This window comes from Palaemon carinicauda, chromosome 1 (genome assembly GCF_036898095.1).
Source record: "Palaemon carinicauda isolate YSFRI2023 chromosome 1, ASM3689809v2, whole genome shotgun sequence".
NCBI lineage: Eukaryota > Metazoa > Arthropoda > Malacostraca > Decapoda > Palaemonidae > Palaemon > Palaemon carinicauda.
Genome location: NC_090725.1, coordinates 12,017,335 through 12,041,423, shown reverse-complemented (window position 1 = coordinate 12,041,423; position 24,089 = coordinate 12,017,335). Strand labels below are relative to the sequence as shown.

Sequence of the window (24,089 nt, the reverse complement as noted above, 5' to 3'; positions counted from 1 at the left end):
TCTTTCAGTCTGGACTCGTTGTCCCACCATTGAAGAAGATACTTGATGGAAGCCGAGATGGGAATGCAATCCCTGTCGAGGCTGTCCCCTTTCTTCCAATGTCGGTTGAGATGAAACTGAAGAGGACGCAAGTTCAACCTACCCAGGGTCACGAACTTCTCTAACGACGAGAGAGTCCCCAGAAGGCTCATCCAATCTCTGACGGAGCAAAGATCTCTCTTCAGGAACGTTTGGACTTTTAGGAGGGCTGCTTGGATTCTCACCGACGACGGAAAAGCCCGAAAACTCCGACTGTGAATCTCCATCCCCAAATAAAGAATCTCCTGGGATGGAATCAGTTGTGATTTTTCCGAGCTCACCAGGAGACCCAGTTCTCTGGAGAGATCCAAAGTCATCTTGAGGTCCTTCAAACACCAATCGGATGAGGAGGCTCTTATCAGCCAATCGTCCAGATACAGAGAGGCCCTGATGCCCCTCGAATGCAGCATGCTTGCCACGTTCAGCATGATCTTGGTGAACAATAAAGGAGCCGTGCAGAGTCCGAAACAAAGAGCCCTGAACTGGAAGACCTTGTTTCCGTTCATGAACCTCAGATAACGTCTGCAGCTGGGATGAATCGGAAGGTGGAAATAGGCATCCTGAAGATCTAAAGAGACCATCCAATCGTCCTTCCTCACAGCTGCCAGAACTGTTTTCTGAGTCTCCATAATGAACATCGAGTTCTGGACGTAACCATTTAGCACACTTACGTCCAGAACTGGTCTCCACCCCCCCGGAACTCTTGGGTACTAGAAAAAGGCGGTTGTAAAACCCCGGAGACGTAACATCCTGCACTTCCTCTATTGCTTGCTTCTCTAATAAAAGAGACGTCTGCAGTAGCATGGCTTGCTTCTTGGGACCCCCTCTGTATTTGGGCGAAAGATCCACTGGATCTGTGACTAAAGGAGGATTGGCCAGGAAGGGGATCTTGTAGCCTTCCTTTAACACCTGGACGGACCAGGGGTCCGCTCCATTCCTCTCCCAAGCCTCCCAGAAGTGAGTCAACCTGGCACCCACTGCTGTCTGAAGGAAAGGGCAGTCAGTCTTTACCTCGGCCGGACTTGCCCCCTCTGCCTCTAGGCTTCCTTCCTTCTGGTTTAAAAGAGCCTCTTCCACAGGACTTCCCACGAAAGGACTGAGGTCGGAACCCAGAAGAAGATTCCTTAGGTTTACGAGAGGAGAAAGACGGAGGCAAAACTTTCCTAGTCGAATGAGTAACTAAGTCATGTGTGGCCTTCTGCGCGAGAGCAGTAGCCACCTCGCCTACCAATTCCTGCGTTGAACACTGACTGGGAGACCGCCTAAGTGATAACTCGTCAAGACCAGATACCATCGAACGTCTGTGCGATAACTGGTCTGACATCGAACGCCCAGACATAACACCAACACCTGGTTGATAAGAATCCATCAACGACGAGAGTTGTTCCTTCATAGACATAAGCGCAGACCATTTCGGATCAACAGAACTCCTAGAAGGAAGATTCGCACCAACGTCACCACGCATTTCGGGGGAAGAAAGCCAATCCGATGGAAGAGGGGGTGCATGAATAGTAACAAGGTCCGAATCGGAAGGAATCATATCCACACGAACACGGTGATCTGTACGTTTGGCCGGAGTGCAAGCGCTGGGAGAACGGAAACGTTCCGGTGAACCCCACGAACTACATCCTGGACGCACAGGCGATTCCCGACGCTGTGAAACATCATGCGTCCGTTTAAGCGGTCTTGACGCGCGACGCCAGATCTCACTCCCCGACCCTTCATCGGAAGACGGGGATAACGCATGAACCTCACCTTTCCTACAATGAGGGTGAACGACCTGAGCTACGGCAACAGGAACGTTCGAGGGGACGTCTGCACAATTGATGACGCTTCTCGTTCCCTTAAGCCGTTCGACATTACTTCTCCCATGGGTTCGAGAGCTCGAAAGAGGTCTTAGGCTAGGTGAACGACAAGATCGTGCCGACGCACCCTCCGCAACACTAAACACATTAGCAACACTTGTCACAACACCGAGAGAGTCACGATTTTTCGGTACCACATCAGACACTGAAACACTTTCCACAGTTCCGATAGGCTCACGGTTTTTCAATACCTTTAACTCGGAAAAGATAGTATTTCTATCGGCTGCTAAGGACTCAACTTTCTCACCAAGAGACAAAATAGCAGTAAACATGTCTTTCATAGTAGGTTCCTGATCTACCACCACAGGGGAAGGAATAGGATTAGGAACAGGCAAATTAGGTAACGCTCTATCCACAGATCGGGAAGAACTACGCCTAACTATCTCTCTCTAGTCTCCTAACATAACGATCGAAAATAACAAAATCATCATCAGTTAAGGAAAGACACTCATTACACATATCATCTAATGAACAAAATTTACCCCTACATTTTACACAAATAGTATGAGGATCAATAGATCCTTTAGGAAGTCGGGTACGACAACCCTCACTAACACACCTACGCTGAGCAGGGGAGGAGTCGGCCATTTTTAAAGCTAACGTGAGAGACCGACAAGCAAAAAGTAAGGGAAAAAACAATAAAGAAAATCTCAAACAAAAAGATTTCAAGATAAGAACCAAGGGAAAATAATCAACGATAGCTTAAACTCAAAAAAGAACGTTGTACATCACTAAACAACTTCCCAAGAGAGTAAAACACGAGAGCGAACTTCTATATGTCAGCCAGCTATGACGGCAGAGAGAAGAACTGGAGTTGGTGCGTGGTTCCACCTGTTCTACCGCTAGGGTGCGGTTGGTACACCTGGCGTATCTTCGATAGCGCGAGATTTGAATTTTCTGCCCTGGCGTCAGGGACTTCAGCTCTTTTATATAACCAGCGGGTAAGTTTTATATTTAAAATTGTAAGATGGAAGGAATAAAACAAGTCCATTAAAAAAGGTTCACTTTAATGAAATGTTGAACTTCTATGTGAAGTTAAATTTAGAACAGGTTACTGGTGGGCTTGTTGATGTAGAGAAGGATTTTCCTGTGTCAGAAGTAACTACAGGTATGCTGTCTTCCTTCTCCTACCCTCCTCGCTTTTCAAGAAACCCTGAGGACATAAACGAAATACTATTTTCAAAAGGTAAAGGCAAGTTCTGCTAAATCACTCAATTCAATAACTGTAGTCAAATTAAAAAAGATTTTTGAGGTAAAGGCGCAAGCTCTGCTATTTCACTCAAGTCACTAAACTCAGTAGTTAACTTTACAATTAAATTGAATTCTGAGCAATGAAAAATATATAGCCTACATATTCTGCCTCCAATTTAACGTGGCAACCACCTAACCACGAAAGGCCCAATGATCCGAAAACTTCGGCGTAAAGTAAACATAACATAACATTGGTTAATTAAGTAAAAACTGCCTCTAATCCAAAAAACTTTCATATGGTAACACGCAAAGTTACAGCAGTGATAAATTATGAATAGTTTAAATACCCAATCCACAGGGTTTATTAATTGGGAATCGAGCAAGGGAATATTTATCCACGATAAACAAATTGACAGGGAATCACTTTAGAAGTCAGCATATCTTTCGTAATGACGTACCTTATCAATTAAATTCCTCAGAAATTTGGCGAAGATAGTGTCCTGATGTTATGACGCTTATGGCTGGTCTCGTCTTGTGCAGGATGGCGGAGAAAAGTGAGTTTATGTTACTCCTCCATTATATGACTTCGACAAACTCTGGATATAATTAACTCCTGTAATATCCAGCCGTCCGTCCAGTACGAAAACCTTCTATCAACTCCCTTCTCTCTGCTGGCGATGTTTCCTTTAGAATTCGTATTACTGGAAAAAACAAGACCACCAGCAGATAGTTCCGAAAGGGTTGTTTAGTAGTTCACGCTTCAAAGGATTTACCGTCAAAACGAAAATATACAATATGCTGGGTTTCCCTTCAAGCGTAAACTACCATTAATTATAATAATAATAATGCATAAGTTATCACTGGGTAACACAGGTTTACCCAGAAAGAAAATTAATAAACAATGGAATATATGATTTGCTAACCAAATACTGTAGCAACGACAAAAGGAACAACATTAATTAAACAGAATTTCCAACAATGGCTGACCTTCCTTGACTTCTTCCTCTTCATCTTAGAAGATGACTCAGAATCAGAGTCGGAGGACGAAAAAGAGGAGGCAAAAAGAATCCACGCACGCTACTTCAATTTCCTGGCTCTCACCTCAGACTCTGCAAGCAGAGAAGTTGAAGTCTGACCAGTGAAAACAACACCCCTCCAGGATGAAGAGACCACAAAGGTTGCTCTAACAGGAGCCACAACACTGGGACACACTGTCACTGGGGAGAGGTAAGGTAACCTTGGACCCCAGGCACAAGAGTCGAGGTGATAGGCACAAGGGAAAGGATGGAGATAAGGGAGGAGACAGGGCCTGGGTCATGGACTGAGATCACAAGCACTTTCAGCCTCGAGACAGGCTTGCACCCAACTCTAGGCTCCACACCTCCGAGTGCAAGCACTATTTAACCGACACAGGTGCCCTTCTCCGAGCTTTGACAGTAATTTGGGCTTTAGGGGGAAACACCAGAGTTCCTGACACTGCAGGCGCAACCACACCTTTCACCACCGGCATCACTTAAAACTCCGGAGACACTGGCACTGAGGGAACTGGGGGAAAAGTAGCCTTAGCTACAAGCTCCCTTAACAAAGCCATGGAGAGCATACCTGAAAAATCTAAGAAAGTCCAAGACTTCCTTAGGTCGTACTCGTCAGCGGTCTACAAAGTAACTAAAGAAGAACTTCCAACTTCCTAGAAGGTGTGGCGATGACTTGGGGTACATCACACCACCAAAACCTCAGGGCTCCTTAAGTCTGGTGTATACTCCCCGCGGACTGAACTAGAGGCATTTGCACAGAGGCAGGGCCAGCAGCAGTCGATGCAATCACCGAGACTAAAGCAGCAAAAGACAAAATCTAATGTCTTCTTGGGCATTGCAGACAGACACCGGCGAAGGCTTAACTAGCTTCTTCTCCCTCAAGGCATACACATAAAACTGCACAGGCGGCTACGACCTGCAACCAGCAATGATTGTGAAGAATCATGCCCCTTACAAGAAGCACAATGTGTGAGAATCTACAGCTGGTTTACTCATAATCCAGTAACAACGTCCACCCTTCCCCCAGACAAGTACAAATCTCTTGCTTGACTTCCATTCCACATGTCAAAAACCAGCATTCACATCCCAGGGAGCAAATGAAAAGATCTTTATCAGGAGCTAAAAATACATCCGTACACAAACAAAATAACAGAGCTACGAAAAACACGTCCGAACGTTCACGGGTGCTAACAAGGAATGATGGGAGAAGGATAGGTGGTGGCGGTGGGGGGGGGGGCAGTAGCTGTAATGAACAACACCTCGTAATAACGGAGGATTTTGAGGAGGGAGAAGTCTAATTGGGAGGGAACCTCTGGTAGTGGTATCACTCGCCCCAGTTTTAATACCGAAACCCTTTAAGGGTGAGCGAGCTGGATATATTCCTAGCATTCCATGCAACTTTTTTCTCTGGTATATTTAGCAGTATTTATACCTTTGAAATGGTGCTTTAAGGAGCATTTCACGGAGCGACACAGGTTGAGCCCAGAAATACATCCGTACTAGTCAGTGGCCGAAACAAAATTGAAGCTTTCAGAGTGGTGAGGGAGATAGAGCTCCACCAGTAGTTTAACCACTTGTTACAAATTTCTAACAACCGTCTCCAACTTGTGCTGAAGCAGTCACCAATAAAGGACGCTGGTCTGTATGTCATGTAGGAATAAACTATGGTTTATTCTAAGAGCTGTTAATGAATGGGTGAAACAAATGTAAAGCAGAGGTTTGAACGTCTACAAAACTCAATATTGACATTTGGTCCTATAAAGTTTTATAAATTTCAAAAGATTCTACTGTAATTTTAATGATCTTTCACATACAATATAGTAAACAGAGTATGCAAGATCTAATAATTCACTAGCTTTCATAAATTTTCAGTTACTGATCTTAAACATAACATACTGGAAAGTACCAATATTTCTTTATGGAGTAACTAGGAACTAAAAATACCATACCTTTTCAGCCTGGACAACTTTTCTTGGAAATCCATCAAAATAAACCCATTTTTGCATTCAGGCTTATCTAAATTACTCTCAATCATTCCAACTACCAATTCATCACTAACAAGCTTTCCTGGGGGAGAAAGTAAACTTGTTACTATACTGAAAATAAATATAAAACAATTTTAAAATTTCAAGTACAAAAAATTAAATTTTCAATGACTTAACTCAGTAATACATGGAAAAGATCATGAAATCCTGCACTACCTACATACGACCACATAGGTTGTAAGCATGTATAGAAATCCTCTTTATCAAACTGTTGCAACCGTAATACACTTGTAATGCAGAAAAATCAACAACCTAGTTATAAATGACTTATGTGGATGAGATCACGATGAGGGGGTAGATGGAGATGGTTTGGGCATGCTCTTTGCAACCCACCCACCCCCCCAAAGAGAGATTAGTTCACCAAACATTCAGTTGGGCTCCACAAGGCACTAGAAGAGTTGGAAGACCCAGGCCTAAATGGCTGAAAACTATGAAGCGCGAAATAGATGATGAATGGAGAAGTATTGAATTAAAAGCTCAAGATAGAGACTGGCGAAACCTAACCAAGGCCCTTTGCATCAATAGACGTAGGAGGAGATGATGATGATGATGATGATGTATTGGTAAAAGAGAAGATTCTATATCACTGCTAACCGAGATATATATGTAACTAATGAAAAAGTCGCCATAGTTGCAGCCAATAATACAGAAAATCTAAATAATTGGCAAAGTTCAAACAAAAACTTATGCATTTAATTGTCTCAGCCTACACCAGCTAAGAATTTAGTCTTAGAAGGGTTCAAGAATGAAATCAAGTTTCCATTTCCTTAACATTCTCGAGTTGGGCAAAACAGCCCAAGATTCCTAACACAAGATCAATGCTGCTACAACAGAATAATTTTGATAGCGGAAAAACAAGGGACTTTATGGCCTGTATAAGCTAGAATTAAAAAAGAAAAAAAAATGGCTTGAGCCAGGTGAATAGTGAGAGGATAAAACCAGGACTAAATATCCAGAACTACGAACCTAGCAAAGGATCCAATGGGAGTTACACTCAGTCCTTCCTCTGATGTGCCAATCTGCAAATAAAATTGGAGAAAATGCTCTCCCCATTAAGCCTACTTTCCAGACCTTCATAGAGAAATTAAGATCCTGCCAAGTTTACTAAAAGTGGGGCCTCAAAATGGACAAAGTCAATCAGAGGGCTCACTAGAAGCCACTGATGCTGTTGCTAACTGTAGAATGAGTAGTGGTGGGGAGTTTTAGCAACTTCACTCAAAAGGCCCCAGTCCCACATTCGTAAACAGATCGTCCTATGCTACCTGACAATGCCAGTGGCAATGAAAGCTCTGTACTGGGACTGGTTGTACATAAAAACCAATGAAATAACAGAACGGGAGTGTCTAGAGACACTAGCTTTTATAAGGATAGCAGGAGACAAAAGGCAATCAACTCAAGTCAATCATACGGTTCCTACAGTATCTAAATAAGATGAGGAAAATATCACTAATACTTAAAGTACTTCAATTTGTATTTTTCCTGTACAAACCTTTGGATTATGCTTTCAGCAAAGCTATATACACCTATTAAAACTTTATGAGGAGGCAGTAGTTCGCTGGAGGGGTGGCGGGCAAGCCCCAACCCAAGGACCACTGAGCTCGCACTTTGTCACTAAACCTAGGACTTACCGGGTGGTTGAGGCAGGCATTGTGACTTAGAGGGCTCAGTTTGTACTTAACAAAAATACAAAATTACTTTCAAAACTTGAGATTTGTCCCTGCACAATTACAAACGCCTACCCTTAGGAGGGAGGAGGTTCCTATAATCAACTAGCTGGTTTACTTTCCTGGGGAATGGGAAAGGACTTCAATACAAAGTTATGGCTAACAACCTGGCCATGATAATGAGGCAGGTGTTAGGCTAGGTCACTACCAGGGACTGGTAGAGTCAAGGAAAAACTACATCAATTGGAGGACATGTCAGAATGTATGGGTTTGCATACATTTGACCATCCTCACCCTTTGTCAGGGAGGATGGGGTGATATTTCTGAACAAATCTTAGATAAAACTAATTGCTCAGTTATGTAGCTTATCAGCATTTTGTCCGATCATGCAAAAAACAAAGCAACTACTTTAATCCCCTTCCCCCCTAAAAAAAATCAGAAAATGACGGAGTGACTGCTGTAACCCCTTAAAAAATTGTAATAAAAGGTAAAAAGTCAGTCAATCTAACCTTTCTAGAATTACATTGCAACTTTCATCTATGATGAGATGTCACCTTTCCTGTGAAGGAGCCAGGCTTGCTACAAGATCTGTTGAGAAAACTAACACCAGGACAAGGACACATATCCAGGAACCTGAGAGAATACTACCATAGGTTATAAGCACAAAAAGGTTGTCTAATGTTACCCGCTTGTCGTCAAGAACTGTGCCCGATAGGTTCTTCATGAGAGCTGGGATAGATCTGTTATGTCTGGCTTTGTAAGCTCAAATCAAGGATGGCCCTTGCGTCTCCGCCTACAGGAAAGCATGTCTGATAGTCCCATGAAGCCAGAAAGAAACAGGTCTCTTAAGATCTCAACTCATACTCCTTCCATTGCTGTAGGAAGAATTGTAGTGTCCTCCCAGGACAGAAGGCTAGTCATCTTGGTCCTTAAAATTCAGTTCTTGTAGGAAAGAGATGAAGAAGGACTTGAAGTCATGAACAGCTTGATTCTAGTTCCTGGCCACAAACTCCTGAATCAAGGTGATGAAGGTTTTCCATCCTTCAGAATACCATGAGAAACTGGCTAGTTATGCCGCTGCTATTTGCTTTGTCAGGGCTACGCTAATAAAGCACACTCCTGAGGGTCGAAGCCCTTTCCGACACTAGTCTTACGGGTTCGAAGACTTGAGAAATATACTAACTTGCAAAATGTTTCAAGCAGCTTGATCTCCCTAAGAGGTCCTCATGAGCATTGTGGGGACCAAGTGCGTACATCCCAGGTGTGCATGGACTTCCGACACATATAGATTATCGATGGGCGTGGATTCCCTGTGCACGTGGATTCTTGGTGGGGGTGGATTCTTGATACACGAGGATTTTCTGTGTGTGAATATATAATGTGTGTGTTTCCCAGTGCGCATGTATTCTCGAGCTGGGAATGTCATGAGAACTGCCCTCCAACCAACACAAGCAGGAGCAGGACATTCAAATGTTTCCTTCCATCAAACGACATCTCTCAGGACTTCCTTCTTCCCTCTTTATCTCTAACGAGTGAGAGAGAAAAAGTCCAGGAGAGGGGATAGAAGGACAGAGCCCTTCCGTCCAGCACGGCAGAGCGGGTTCCGCTCCAACAACGAGGGTTGCTAAGGCCAACGTTTCTTCTCGCCATGGAACATCTCTCAGCACCGACTCCTCCCGGTACGAGAGCAAACACAGGTGAAAGGTGTGTGAACACCCTTACAAAGTACCAAGACACCTTCCCAAAGTTGAGTGTGCGGATGTTTCTTCCCATTATGGGACAACTATCAGCGCTTACTCAAGAAGGCAGGTTCCAAGTTCAGAACTTTCTCCCCGACTGGGTGGGAAAAATGATAGGAGTCAATCATACGTAACTCCCATTGATCGGTTTTCCCGGGTTCCTTCGATGACCTCTCCTACATGTTCTTCTCCAAGAATTAGTTGCGAAGACTCACTAACGAAGATAAGGTATAAGAAAAGGAAGAACACTAGAAGTTTGCCTTCTACAGGGTTACACAGGCCAATAATAATGCTCTTACAAGGATATAAACCAAAGGAAATCTATGAAGAGAGCACAACAACGGGATACATCCTTAGTATCTTTCATGGATCAGTAAGACACTGATGATAGGAACACTCGACAACAAAATCTTCTTCTTCTGATGGTAAACATTATGCCTAAGCATTGCCAACTTCCTTGGGATTACGTTGTCATCAACCAGAATAAATAGGGAAATAAACAGCAAACAGGAATGCTGTTTCACAGTAACAAAAATGCAGATATGGACAGGTTTCAACAGAAAACTGTCATGCAGCTTCAGTTATCGGGAAACCCCAGCAGAGACTTTCTTCCTTCTAAATATCCCTCTCACACCACAATAGGCCATCACAATTATGTCAAAAAGAAATAAAAAGATTAAAAAAAGCCAGAAGAGGTGGAAGATAGTACTGTACGTCCTTATTATCTTGCGACTGAAAGCCAAGTGGGAGTTTAGTGGCCAGTCATGTGGCTTACTAGCCACCCTTCCAGCTAACTACCATAACCTCGTTAAGTTTTAACAGCTGTAAGCAGCTTCATTGAAAGTACATTCCTATCAAGGAAGAAAGTTTGTATTCGTGTAGGAATAATTGATAATTACTGAAAACATCACATATCTAATAGCGCCAAAGGAAGTACAGTAGCAAAATCGAACATAAAATACCTTAAATGGCACTTTAAGAGTTAAAACACAGTATGTTTACCTGCATCCATAATTTCCTTGAGCTGCATTCCTAGTTCTGAGCCTGATGCTACCTCTGCACGAAGCAAATCGCCTGTGGCCAGATGACAAACACGGTATCGGTCTTTCAACTTGGGGGCCTGAGGGAGTGAAAGAATGACTGTATTTCTCATAAAATTCAATATTGCACTGTACAACACTAAAATTAAAGACTTGAAAACGAGTAATTTGCAGCAATAATAATGGTCAGAAATGCAATCTAAATACAAGATACCCAACTGGAAAACTATATGGTCCATGTAAGTGGTTGAAAATGGAAGTAAATTAATCATCTATGATTCACTTCATGTCCTTCTAATGGTTTTTGCTCCGGCGTGGCTTGCTACGCTCGCACAATTAACATTACATCACTGCTCTTATGTTCTGGCAAGTTGTGCATGTTGAACTGTGCTCGCTAGCCCCGTGGATCATAATTTCGGGGATATCTTTTACTTTCACATCAGCAACAACAGCTATACACTATACAAAGAGGGTTTTCATCATAATTACCGACATAGATAAAATTACACTAAATTTTGAAAAAGATTGTACTTCCCTCTTGGAGATTTCTTTATGTGATAGTGGTGAAACAAACTGAAGGGGAGGGTGGAAAAAATGGCTATTGTAGGACAACATCCAGGAATTTGTGCATAAATAGTTGTGAGCTCATGTAAATGGTTAAAAAAGCCAAATAATGATAACGTATTACTACAAAAAAACAGAAGAGCTGGCAAATGCAAGCAACGCATGCGCAATAACTCACCATCAGTCTCCCAAATGTGAACAATGGAGTTAGAGTTAGAAATATACTTCACCTTTTAATCGAACCTTACATTTCACAAAACTCATCCCTCTACTCCCATGAACGTACCGGTACGTCCTTGCAAAAAATCTGCCATTTACATTTTTTTTGCATATTTTTGATAATTTTTTGAGAAACTTCAGGCATTTTCCAAGAGAATGAGACCAACCTGACCTCTCTATGACAAAAATTAAGGCTGTTAGAGCAATTTAGAAACAATATACTGCAAAATGTGCTTGAAAAAAAAATAACCCCTGGGGGTTAAGGGTTGGAAAGTTCCAAATAGCCTGGGGGTAAAAGGGTTAAACATAATACAGAAAAAAGACAAACTTGCCAGCAATCATTCATTCTTATAGAGAATTCCACTCATATACAGAAAACTGGAAAACTAGCCAGCACTCATCTTTTTAAACCAAATTCCCGTTTTGTTAGTAATAAAAGTATCGTAGTAGGTTGGCCAAGGCACCAGCCGCCCGTTGAAATACTACCGCCAGAGAGTTATGGGGTCCTTTGACTGGCCAGACAGTACTACGTTGGATCCTTCTCTTTGGTTACGGTTCTTTCTCTTTGCCTACACATACGCCGAATAGTCTGGCCTATTCTTAACAGATTCTCCTCTGTCCTCACACACCTGACAACACTGAGGTTACTAAACAATTCTTCTTCGCTCAAGGGGTTAACTACTGCACTGTATTTGTTCTGTGGCTACTGTCCTCTTAGTAAGGGTAGAAGAGACTCTTTAGCTATGGTAAGCAGCTCTTCTAGGAGAAGGACACTCCAAAATCAAACCATTGTTCTCTAGTCTTGGGTAGTGCCATAGCCTCTGTACCATGGTCTTCCACTGTCTTGGGTTAGAGTTCTCTTGCTTGAGGGTACAATCAGGCACACTATTCTATTTAATTTCTCTTCCTCTTGTTTTGTTAAAGTTTTCATAGTTTATATAGGAAATATTTATTTTAATGTTACTCTTCTTAAAATATTTTATTTTTCCTTCTTTCCTTTCCTTACTGGGCTATTTTCCCTGTTGGGGCCCCTGGGCTTATAGCATTTTGCTTTTCCAGCTAGGGTTGTAGCTTAGCAAATAATAATAATAATAATAATAATATTAATCATGGTGAGTTTGTGTTTTTTAGCGGGCGAAGCGAGCCAAGGCATCAATAACCTACGATGTCAGGATGCCAGAAACCTCTTCAATCGGAAACAAACAGATCAACCAGTTCGGCTAACTTAAGTTGCCGAATTGGTTGCTGTTATTACGGATGAAATGAAGGTGAAAACCGGTTAGATCACGTTATTTCCTACAGGAAAACATATATTTTCTGTTAAAATGTTTAAATATAATCACTAATGTCATATATGTTGTGTTAAAATATTTAAATATATGCATTTCAACGGTCACTTCTCTAAACGAATGTATTGCAAACGATAACATTATCAACGTTACCAATAATACACAGTGTTACCAACGTTAACGTATGGTACACAGAGTTACCAACGGCACGATGACATTACTAATGATAGCAATGATAGATATTTCCATACTAATTTCTCCATATACGTTTCACTCAATATATAAAATGTACAAAAAGGGCACAGAACCTAACAAACCCACCTAACCTATCCTAGTAGTATGACAGGTCAAAAACCTCAGGTATTTACTGAAGACTGTAAAATTCTCCACTTACCTTTACGAAGAAGACGCCAAAACTTCCGGGTCACGGGAGTCTTCCATGGGGGTAGACGACTTTTTCCCAAAAATGTACCTTTATAGGAAGTAACAGTATAACCACAACGAAGATTCTTTTTGGTTTTAGGTATGGTGGATTCAGTATTGCAATAAAACATGTGAATATCTTTCCTGCAAGATAGGGGGGAACGACACTTGGGGCACTGCAAGCGTTGAGGAATTACATTGTGTGATTTCAGGAAAATATCAACATTGGCAGAAGAATCATAAAAATCACCATGGAATTTAGCAAATGCTTTTAGCTACGGAATACTGCAGCCGTTACAAGTATCTATAATTTCCTCCATCGTAAAATACGAAAAAATAAATCTCACTCGAAATGGCAGACACCTGACTAGTTCAAAGGTTACAAAGGAAAAGGGCTTCGTGGAAGAGGAAAAAACAGACCACTTAAAGAGACAAAGGAAGGGGATAGGGAAATATCAGTTGTCAACCCCCTTGTGTAAACTTTGAATACGTATCGGTTCCTGATTGCTCAACAGAAAAATAAGGGAGTCTAGAGGGTAAACATAAATGAACTGGGTAGGGAAACTAGTCCAGGGAAAGTATTTGTGAAACTGGGGAGTGAAAAGGAAATAAAAACAATATAGGAAGGTAAAATGGAATGAATGATAAATAATATTGAAAGGAAATATAAAATGAGATGGTTTTACCATGAATGAACTGGATAGGGAAACTAGTCCAGAGGAAGAATCTATGTGAAACCGGGTAGTGAAAAGGAAATAACAAAAGAAATAAACCCAATTTAGGAAGATAAAATAGAATGAATGATAAATAATATTGAATGGGAATATAAAATGTTATTTTTATTAGTAAAATAAATTTTTGAATATACTTACCCGATAATCATGTAGCTGTCAACTCCGTTGCCCGACAGAATTCTATGGAGGGATACGCCAGCTATCACAATACTAGAAGGGGGTGTACTTACCAGCGCCACCTGTGGCCAGGTACTATAGTACTTCTTGTTGACACCTCCTCAATTTTTCCTCCTCAATTTTTCCTCGGTCCACTGGTTCTCTATGGGGAGGAAGGGAGGGTCAATTAAATCATGATTATCGGGTAAGTATATTCAAAAATTTATTTTACTAATAAAAATAACATTTTTCAATATTAAACTTACCCGATAATCATGTAGCTGATTCACACCCAGGGGGGTGGGTGAAAACCAGTGTACAAGATTAAAGGATAGCTAAGTATCCCATATTTCATATAACAGTTATCTCAAATAACAATGAAATAATAAGTACCTGGTAAGGAAGTCGAATTGAACCGTTACTCTGCCTCTTTTTTAAGTTCGTCTTCCTTACTGAGCGCAGCGTTCCTCTTGGAGGCTGAATCAACTCAAAGGTGCTAAAGTATATAGGGCTGCAACCCCTACTAAAGGACCTCTACACAACCTCTAACCCAGGCGCTTCTCAAGAATGAATTGACCACCCGCCAAATCAAAAGGATGCGGAAGGCTTCTTAGCCTACCGTAACAACCATAAAAACAACAATAAAAGCATTCAAGAGAAAGGTTAAAAAAGGTTATGGGATTAAGGGAATGTAGTGGCTGAGCCCTCACCTACTACTGCACTCGCTGCTACGAATGGTCCCAGGGTGTAGCAGTTCTCGTAAAGAGACTGGACATCTTTAAGATAAAATGATGCAAACACTGACTTGCTCCTCCAATAGGTTGCATCCATTATGCTCTGCAGAGAACGGTTTTTATTAAAGGCCATCGAAGTAGCTACGGCTCTTACTTCGTGGGTCCTTACCTTCAGCAATGCAAGGTCTTCCTCCTTTAAGTGAGAATGGGCTTCTCTAATCAGAAGCCTTATATAATACGAAACCCCGTTCTTGGACATGGGCCTCGAAGGTTTCTTGATGGCACACCATAAGGCTTCTGACTGTCCTCTAATAGGTTTAGACCTATTAAGATAATACTTAAGAGCTCTGACAGGGCAAAGAACTCTCTCTAGTTCGTTACCTACCATGTTGGAGAGGCTAGGTATTTCAAACGATCTAGGCCAAGGACGTGAAGGAAGTTCGTTCTTAGCTAAGAATCCGAGCTGAAAAGAACATGTTGCAGATTCGGTCGTGAAACCAATGTTCTTGCTGAAGGCATGAACCTCACTGACTCTCTTAGCTGTTGCAAGGCAGACGAGAAAAAGAGTCTTGAGGGTAAGGTCCTTGAAGGAAGCCGACTGGAGAGGTTCGAACCTAGGTGACATAAGGAACCTTAAGACTACGTCTAGGTTCCAGCCTGGAGTGGATAGACGACGCTCTTTAGAAGTCTCAAAAGACTTAAGGATGTCCTGAAGGTCCTTGTTGGAAGAAAGGTCCAAACCTCTGTGGCGGAGAACTGAAGCCAACATACTCCTGTACCCTTTAATCGTAGGGGCTGAAAGGGATCTCTCATTCCTAAGATGTAAAAGGAAGTCAGCTATTTGGGTCACAGAGGTATTGGTAGAGGATACTGCATTGGCTCTACACCAGCTCCGGAAGACTTCCCACTTAGATTGGTAGACTCTACGAGTGGAAACCCTTCTTGCTCTGGCAATCGCGCTGGCTGCCTCCTTCGAAAAGCCTCTAGCTCTAGCGAATCTTTCGACAGTCTGAAGGCAGTCAGCCGAAGAGCGTGGAGGTTTGGGTGCAACCTGTCTACGTGAGGTTGACGTAGAAGGTCCACTCTTAGAGGTAGAGTCCTGGGGACGTCGACTAGCCATTGAAGTACCTCTGTGAACCATTCTCTTGCAGGCCAAAGGGGAGCAACCAGCGTCAGCCGTGTCCCTTCGTGCGAGATAAACTTCTGAAGGACTTTGTTTATTATCTTGAACGGTGGAAATGCGTAAAGGTCGAGATGGGACCAGTTCAGCAGAAAAGCATCCACATGAACTGCTGCAGGGTCTGGAACTGGGGAACAGTACAGCGGAAGTCTCTTGGTCATGGAGGTGGCAAACAGATCCATGGTAGGTTGACCCCACAAGGTCCAAAGTCTGTTGCACACACTCTTGTGGAGGGTCCATTCCGTGGGAATGACCTGATTCCTTCTGCTTAGGCGATCTGCTGAGACGTTCATGTTGCCCTGAATGAACCTCGTGACTAAAGTGAGGTTTTGACTTCTTGACCAAATGAGGAGGTCCCTTGCGATCTCGTATAGGCTCCTCGAATGGGTCCCTCCTTGCTTGGAGATGTAAGCCAAGGCTGTGGTGTTGTCTGAGTTCACCTCCACCACCTTGCCTAGCAGGAGGGACTTGAAGTTCAGCAGGGCTAAATGAACTGCTAGTAGCTCCTTGCAGTTGATGTGGAGCGTTCCCTGTTCCTCGTTCCACGTTCCCGAGCATTCCCTTCCGTTCAAGGTCGCACCCCAGCCCGAGTCCGATGCATCTGAGAAGAGATGAAGATTGGGGGTCTGAATAGCCAACGATAGGCCCTCCCTGAGAAGGAGATTGGTCTTCCACCACAAGAGAGTGGTCTTCATCTCTTTGGTGACTGGGATAGAGACTGCTTCGAGAGTCAAACCCTTGTCCCAATGAGCTGCAAGATGGAATTAAAGAGGGCGGAGGTGGAGTCTCCCTAGCTCGACGAACAGAGCCAGCGATGAAAGGGTCCCTATGAGACTCATCCACTGTCTCACCGAGCAACTGCTCCTCTTCAGCATGCTCATGATGCAATCTAGGGCTTGGCTTATCCTTGGGGCCGATGGAAAAGCCCGAAAATCCTGACTCCGAATCTCCATTCCCAGGTACACAATGGATTGGGAGGGAATGAGCTGAGACTTTTCTATGTTGACTAACAGACCCAGTTCTCTGATTAAGTCCAAAGTCCAGTTGAGACTCTCCAGACAGCGACGACTCGTGGAGGCTCTCAACAGCCAGTCGTCTAAGTAAAGGGAGGCTCTGATGTCCGATAAGTGGAGGAATTTTGCTATATTCCTCATCAGATGCGTGAACACCATAGGAGCTGTGCTTAGGCCAAAACACAGGGCTTGGAATTGGTAGACAACCTTTCCAAAAACGAATCTCAGGAAAGGTTGGGAGTCTGGATGAATAGGAACGTGAAAGTAGGCATCTTTCAGGTCCAACGAGACCATCCAGTCCTCCTGCCTGACCGCTGCTAGGACCGACTTCGTCGTCTCCATCGTGAACGTCTGCTTGGTGACATACGCATTGAGCGCGCTGACGTCCAGCACCGGTCTCCAACCTCCTGTCTTCTTGGCCACCAGAAAGAGACGGTTGTAGAAGCCCAGGGATTGATGGTCCCGGACTATAACCACTGCCTTCTTCTGTACAAGGAGCGACACCTCCTGGTGCAACGCTAGCCTCTTGTCCTCTTCTTTGTAGTTGGGAGAGAGGTTGATGGGAGATGTGGTCAGAGGGGGTTTGCGGAAGAATGGTATCCTGTAACCCTCCCTCAGCCAACTGACAGACTGGGCGTCTGCACCTCTCTTTTCCCAGGCTTGCCAGAAGATCTTGAGTCTGGCTCCTACTGCTGTCTGGAGATGCGGAGAGTCAGTTTTTTCCTTTAGAAGCCTTGGAACTTTTCCTAGACTTGCTCCTGGAAGAGTCTGGACGGGAGCTTCCTCGGCTGGGGGCTCTACCACGAAAAGGGCGGTATGAACCTCGTAGCAGGAGTATCAGCCACTGGGGTGCGATAAGTCCTGGGGACTGAGGTAGCAACCTTAGTCTTACGCGCCGATGAGGCCACAAGATCATGTGTGTCCTTTTGTATCAGGGCAGCAGACAAGTCCTTAACAAGCTCTTCGGGGAAGAGGAACTTCGAGAGCGGAGCGAAAAGGAGTTGAGACCTTTGACAAGGTGTGATGCTGGAGGAAAGGAAGGTACATAGCTGTTCCCTTTTCTTAAGAACCCCTGACACAAACATCGAAGCAAGCTCGCCAGATCCATCTCTAATGGCCTTATCCATGCAGGACATTAATAGCATGGCAGAATCCTTGTCCGCAGGGGAGGTCTTCTTGCTGAGGGCCCCCAGGCACCAGTCTAGGAAGTTGAACATCTCAAATGCTCTAAAAACACCCTTCAGGAAGTGATCAAGGTCTGAGAAGGTCCAGCAAACCTTAGAGCGCCTCATTGCTGTTCTACGAGGCGAGTCTACCAGACTTGAGAAGTTAGCCTGGGCAGAGGCAGGTACTCCCAAGCCTGGTTCCTCTCCTGTGGCATACCAAACGCCCGCTTTAGAAGTGAGCTTAGTCGGAGGAAACATGAACGAAGTCTTTCCAAGGTGTTGCTTAGTCTGCAACCATTCCCCTAAGATCCTTAACGCTCTCTTAGAGGACCTTGCTAGGACTAGCTTAGTATAAGTAGACTTAGCTGGCTGCATGCCCAGCGAAAACTCAGATGGCGGAGAGCGGGGGATAGCAGAGACAAAGTGGTCTGGGTATACCTCCCTAAACAGAGTCAAGACCTTACGAAAGTCAATAGAAGGTGGAGAAGACTTGGATTCATCCACGTCTGATGAGGGATCCAGGTGTGCCGCCTTATCATCAGACGCCTCATCACCAGAGTGTAGCGAAGAGATCGGTAAGGTATGCTGAACAGCAGAATCAGCACGAGCTGGAACAACAATATTAGTGGTTTCCTCTTCAAGAGTCTGTTGAGGGAACACCTGAGGCTCAGACTGCAAAGGCTGAACAAAAGAAGTAGCAGAAGGTAGGCGCATGGGTGGAGGAGGCTGACTCCTAGCATGAGTGTCTGAACTCAAGGGTTGCGCTTGCTGAGTGGTTGGCGGATGCGCAGTAGCAAGTTCCTGAGGAACGAGTTGAGGTTCCTGAGGTGTGAGCTGTGAGCGATGAGGTAGTGGCTGCGCAGAACACAGTAATTGTCTCGCGAGTTGAGGCTCCTGAGGCGCAAGGCTAAGGTGTTGTGCTTGCCTTGAGGAGGGTTGAGCTCGCTGCAGCGAGAGCTGAGGAGACTGACTCATGGATGGGAGAGGTTGTTGTACCTCAAGAGAGTGTTGCCTCACTGGTGGAACTGCAAGTGGAAGCGGAGGAAGTAAGGTATAAGCTTCCTGTTCCCATTGCTGAGGTTGCCTTAAGGAAGGCGGAGGGAGCTGCACACCACTGGAAACAGTAAACTCAGAACGTGGTAAGGTATCCTGAGGAGCCTCAACATCGTACGCCTGGCAGGCAGTACAGCGGTCAGGCGGAGCGATCGCAGGAGGAGGCGTAACCTGCTCAGCCTGACACTCACGCATCAGGACCGCAAGTTGTGACTGCATGGACTGCAGTAGAGTCAACTTGGGGTCGGCAGACACTAAGGTCTGCTGAGGTAAAGCCTTAACAGCAGATATCTGTTGTGGCAGAACCTTACTCCTCTTAGGCGGAGTGCATTCAACTGATGACTGCGGCGAGTCAGAGCTGATCCAATGACTGCAGCCCGGTTGAGTTCTTGAGGTCTGGACTCTGCGTTTGAGTGGTCTTGAGACCTGAGTCCAGCGTTTCTTCCCTGACAATTGCTCAGCAGACGAGTAAAAGACGGGCTCAATCGTCTGCAGGTGGGAGTGACGGTCTCTGGAAGACACGCCCGCAACCACCGAGGATACTTCTGTGCGCCGATCAAGGCCTGCCGAACCCTTTTGCCCTTCGACATTGCTTCTCCCCTGGGCTTGGGAGCTTGCAAGAGGTCCCGGACTGGGAGGACGACTGGCACGCACAGAAGTATCCTCACGCACCACACTGACACTGACACTAGCACTTGGCACTGCACTGACACTAGCACTCGTCACAGCACTGGCACTAATTCCACCCACTGCACTCTTGACCTTAAGTTCCTTGACTTCGGCCATAAGAGACTTATGATCATTAACCACTGACTCTACTTTATCGCCTAAGGCCTGAATGGCACGCAAAACAACAGACATATCAGGCTGAGGGCAAATAGTAGGTTCGGGGGTAGCCACTACAGGGGTAGGAAAAGGCAGGGGATCATGAGGTGAGGAAAAAAGTGAAGAGTGAGAAGAACTCCTCCTAACTCTCTCTCTCTCTAACTTGGTTGAATACTTAAGAAGACGGACAAAATCAAGTTCCGAAAGTCCGGCGCATTCCTCACATCGATCTTCTAACTGACAGGGCCTTTCCCTACAGTCAGAACAAGCGGTGTGAGGATCTACCGAGGCCTTCGGAATACGCCTATTACAAGACCTACATCGTCTATGGGTGGGGGCTTGTGAAATGTCAGACATCTTGAATCAAAAGAGTTAGCCAAGTGGGGTTTCAAAATCAAGCAAAAGATCGTTAACCGTTAAATCAGGACTAAATAATAGCTATCTAAGCTAATATAGAAGTTTTCCAGTAAAGCGACAGCCGAAATCTGAGAGAATACTTCACCAAAAGCCGTGAAAATACTCGAAGATCATAAGCGTATCCCAGAACGTCTTGCCGGAAGCACGACAGAGGAAAAATTGAGGAGGTGTCAACAAGAAGTACTATAGTACCTGGCCACAGGTGGCGCTGGTAAGTACACCCCCTTCTAGTATTGTGATAGCTGGCGTATCCCTCCATAGAATTCTGTCGGGCAACGGAGTTGACAGCTACATGATTATCGGGTAAGTTTAATATTGAAAAATGAGATGATTTTAAAAGGAATAGGATAATAAAACGAGTAATAAAATGGGAAAAAGCTTCTGCGCTGGGGGGAGGGGTTTCTGCGCAGTGTCATTTTCGAAGAGAGCGTAATTTTTTCTATAAGAAAAAGTAGTTGTTTTCCTAGGTTACATTGCCCTGTAATACACTACAATGAAACCAAAGCAAGATTGTGTTACTAGAGACATTTGGTTTCATTGTAGTGTATTACAGGGCAATATAACCTAGGAAAACAACTACTTTTTCTTATAGAAAAAATTACGCTCTCTTCGAAAATGACACTCGTTCCCGTCGCAAATGAATAGTTTCAGAAATATATATACATCTATATCCTCCGATAATGGGGGACCCCCAGTGGGAACTCGGAGTTTTGGGTGGGGAAAAAATACTGGGGAATCAATATATAAATGTGAAACAAGCCTTTTCTTCTCTATACATTACCTTCTTGAAATTATAATAACCAGAGGAAAATATAAAACAGTATATCTGGATAAACTTTGGAGACGCCGTTGCAAAGATTGTGTCATGAAAAAATACAGTAACCAGTGCTGCCAAAGTCAGATGTATATCAAATGTTATTTTGTGACCTGTCACACTACTAGGCTAGGTTAGGTGGGTTTGTTAGGTTCTGTGCCCTTTTTGTACTTTTTATATATTGAGTAAAACTTATATGGAAAAATTATTTAAAATGCGTATGGAAATATCTATCATTACTGTCGTTAGTAATGTCAGAGTGCCGTTGGTAACTCTGTGTACCATACGTCAACGTTGGTAACACTATTATTGGTAACGTTGCTAATGTTATCGTTCGCAGTACATTCGTAAGAGAAGTGACACCGTGCAACTCAAAGTTAGCCGAATTGGTTTATCTGTTTGTTTCCGATTGAAATGAACATCAAATTCGGTTAATTCACGTTATTTACTATAGGAAAACATATTTTCTGTTCGAAATCTCACCCTGTAATACAATACAAAATTACCCAACCCAACTAAATTAGTGTAGACTAAAACCTGCTGCACTCATCTCATAAGGTAGGGCTTAGCTTAAATAAATTACATATTGTCATGTAAACATATGAGCATAAATCATTTGGGATCATGGGGCTTATAGTGAGAAAATTTATTGTCATATCAAACCCGGAATTTTAGGAAAAAATCTCAAAATTATAGGTAGAATCATTAAAAGATAGACTACAAAGTTGAAATATTAAATTTCCGTCTTCCCATTACAATCTTTACTAAATCTATTAGTAAAAACAATGAGAAGTCGAAATCGTGAAACTAACCGCATGGATATCCTCAGGATTCAAGCAAAAACTATAAAGTGATTATCATATAAAATGTGAAGGCTTCGATGACAACAATCAGCTGTTGGACTCTCAGTCTCGCACAGGCTCCAGGTTCCTCGTTAGTCTCTCCACAACACACTGATAGTTGTAGGCACACTACTAGATGAAGCGTTATAGGTGCAAATCGCTGCAATCTACAGAAAATTCATTATCATTAGTTACCTCCAACACGGACAGCACAGCTTGCATACTTTTACTTAACTTCTAGGCCCTTTCTAATATACCAGGCAACCTCTTTAGTTGGGGTTTCTAAATTCCTTATTTCTAAGTTCTAATTCCTAAATTTCCTTAACTTATTACAGTTAAAAATATGCTCAGTAGTAGGCTATCCTCTGCCTCCCTACATAACACGCAAAGCCTATCCTTATCATTCCTGTTTCTATAATTTTCTTTTAATTCTAGCATATTCAACCTTGTTTTCATAACTATTACGGGCTCGCTAGTGTTAAGTTCTCCTATGTAATCTCTTCTACCATAACTATTCACTAACTTGTTTGGTCATCTCTGCTTTCTTTTCTTTCTTTTTTCTTTTGATTTAATTTCCCACTTTACTTTTTATCTTTTTTTAATTCTAGCTTTTTTATACTTTCTTACTTCTTCAATTTTAATATCATATATATTGCATATTTCTATGATATTTTTCTCCCAACATTCTCCATATGGTTCTCTTATTTGATCTTCCCCTACCTACTTAACTAGCCGTTTGTTATCTGATGTTATCATGTCATAAATAGTATCACCTTTTTATAATCTATTCTATTTTCAACTGGCCACATTCCTGTTTCTGCTATTAGCCCCCAATATGGTGTGGTAGAACCTGTTCAAACATTTCTTTCGTGATTTTGTACAGTATACTCTCTAGTTCTTTTATTTATTTTTCATTTATTACACCCCATGTCTCAATATTTGCAGACATTGTAGGCACTACTACTGTCTCTTAGATCTTTATTCTCACTAGCAATGCCAAATATCCTACTCTGTTACGGTCTCCATACTTTCTAACTTTCTGTACCCTGTGTTCTATTTTTGCCTCACTTTTGCTTATGCTGATACTATGGTTTCCTTTTTCTGAGTACCATTCTCCTAAGTATTTATATTCCTTAACTGTTTCTATCCTTTCATTTTTAACCACTCTATTCACCTTTTTAACCTCTTTTTGTGGGGGGGGGGGGTGACTAATTACTAACACCCTAGACTTCTGTGGATTTGTGCTAGACGTAATTTTCTTTAGTTCTTCCAAACTGCGGCAGTTGCTTATGGGACTTCCTACTTTGTGTCGATTGTTGCCAGGGAACATATCATCTTCATCAATTAAGGCTTCGATTCTAATGTTTCTAATCAGGGTTATCGTCTTCTCACTTATTGATATAACTTTGTCCGTGACTATTGAAGATAACTTTGGTCCAAATATTGTTTCCTGATTTACGTTTCCTTCTATCCTAATTTCCTCTGTATATCCAACGGAGCTCTTGATAATTGCTTTAGCTTTTTCATTTGATTTATATATCATCTTCTCATCATCTTTCTCTCCCATCATACTTAATTCCTTGATACAATCTTTCAAACAGTTAATCAAAACACTTTACTGCATCCCCAAACCATATATATGTTGAGGTTCCCAGGTAATGATTATAGTCTATTACAGCATTCATTGAGATGAGGTGATCTGCTGTAGATCTACCCTCTATCCCACCACACTGGAATCTGCTAATTAAGTCATTAATTTTATCTTTAATTTTCATTAGCCTTAATTTTTCAAACATTTTGCTAATTGTATTCGTAATAAAGTCCTCTTTCAATTGTCTATATCTAATCTTCTGTCTTTACACTTACTCGCTGATAATATTTCTAGACCATCCCATTCATCAGGTAATTCTGTTCTCTCTTCAATTACATTATATTTTCTCTCAAGCTATTCTTCATGTCTTGGCCCATGTTTTCAACATTTTATTGCTCATTTCTTCCCTGTCT

The 24,089-nt window shown here is 42.9% G+C and overlaps 1 pseudogene; it reads right to left on the bottom strand.

The window, feature by feature from the left end:
• Window positions 1-23,655, bottom strand: part of LOC137643782 (adenylate kinase-like) — a 60,020-nt pseudogene extending 36,365 nt beyond the window's left edge.
• Window positions 23,656-24,089: the final 434 nt, after the last annotated feature.